Genomic DNA, 1,662 nt, shown 5'->3' with positions numbered 1-1,662 from the left:
TGAATTTCAGCAAAACAAAGAGGAAATGTTTAGTGTTGTGTTTCATCTGACACTATCAATCCAGGCGCCCCAACTCACCGACCCTTTCCAAAGCTGCCAGGGGACCCTGCTTTGGCTCATCGCTGGATATCCTGCGCGCGCACACGCGCGCACACAGAGTGATGCAGCCTCTCCACCGTGCTGGCCTTGAACTCGCGCCCACTTGCAGACTTGGAGCGGTCCCAGCCAGGCAGTAGATTGCGCAAAGATGTGGTACACGCACCCCATCAAACCCACCGCCTAAGAGTGGAATCCTCATAAGTGAAATCATTTAGGATTTCCCAGGCTGCAGATCTTTACGGAGCACTGTCTCCTTTTTCTCTTGGTGTGAGTGGGCGGCTTCAAGGATGACCTTGCGGTTAGCAGACCAACGCCTAGTTGGGCGGGGGGTGGGGGTGGAGACGGGGATCGAGCACCCCACGCGTGCTCGACACAACAAAAAAACCCGAAAAAACCCTCACTTTCACGGAATCCCTCTCTGCTCTTCTTGACCCAGCAGAACAGAATAGAACTGCCTCTGGGTTTCCAAGACTTAACTCTTTGTGGGAGTAGAAAGAAATCCTCCACTCTCTCCAGTGGAGCGGCTGCTGTTTCAGACTGCTGCCCTTGGGGTTAGCAGCTCTACGCGTATCCACTATGCCACCAGGGTAGGTGTTCAAAACCATCCAAGGCGACGAGGTACCAGGCATTTACGTGTTCATGCGCGGAGCTGCACTCTCCTGCGCTTTTGCACCTTTCCTGCAAACGTCCTTTGGGTTCCAAAAATTATACAACAATAAAATGATGGAAACTCGAATAAAAAGAGGAAGGTCAGCCCGGGGGTGGGGGTGTACCTGGCCCTTGCTGCCCCAAGCACACCCCCGCAGCGGCGGGTGATTCTGGAAACGGGTTAAGCGGGTTTTGTCCGCTTTCCTGCCGAGCAGGTGACACCGAGCAGAAGCAGTCCAGAATCGTAGACGCCATGCTCCGCGGACGCTTCCCAGGGTGGCTACCTAGTTAGAGAATAGCTTCGTCCTCTGATAGGGCTTTAAGTAGCCCCTGGAGTTGGGAGTTGGGAAGAGTCAGGAGTCCCCACCCCGCCCCACCACCCCAATTCTCCCATCAGCCAGGCCCAAGTCAGCCCGGCCTTCCAAAAGGCTGCGAGAACAGATTCCACCAGGGACTGAGGGATAATCAGGACAGTAAACCAGGGCGACTCCAGGCAGAGGACATTGGACCAGCGCTGGAAGAGGAGAGAAAGGTAGGGGTCTGGGTGGAGATCCCGGCAGAACAGCAGGTGCACCGGCCTGTTTCCTCTGGAGGGGAGTTAGGGAACCGCTGGGCGGGGCCAGTGTGTGCTAGGCGGTTAGAGGGCAGGGGCAAAGGGTGAGTGGGGCCAGATACACCCCCTCCCCAAGGGTCCTCTTGGAGGCCAAGTGGGAATCCCCTTCGGGTTTGAAAGTAGAGGGGCGGGGTAATGAGGCGCGGGGCTTCTCCGGGGCAGGGACTTGTCACCCGCACACGGGCGGGGACGGAAAGCTGCGGTGGCCTCGCGGAGAAGGGACTGTGCGGAGCCTGACAAGCGGCGGGGACCGGACGGGCTGCGGGGCTGGGCCTGCGAGGCTCCTCGGGGTGATGTGGGAG

The sequence above is a fragment of the Echinops telfairi genome, unplaced genomic scaffold, assembly GCF_000313985.2.
Source record: "Echinops telfairi isolate 266 unplaced genomic scaffold, ASM31398v2 ScPeMD7_7457;HRSCAF=8495, whole genome shotgun sequence".
NCBI lineage: Eukaryota > Metazoa > Chordata > Mammalia > Afrosoricida > Tenrecidae > Echinops > Echinops telfairi.
The sequence above is the reverse complement of the archived record's forward strand: the minus strand, read 5'-3'. Positions refer to the sequence as shown.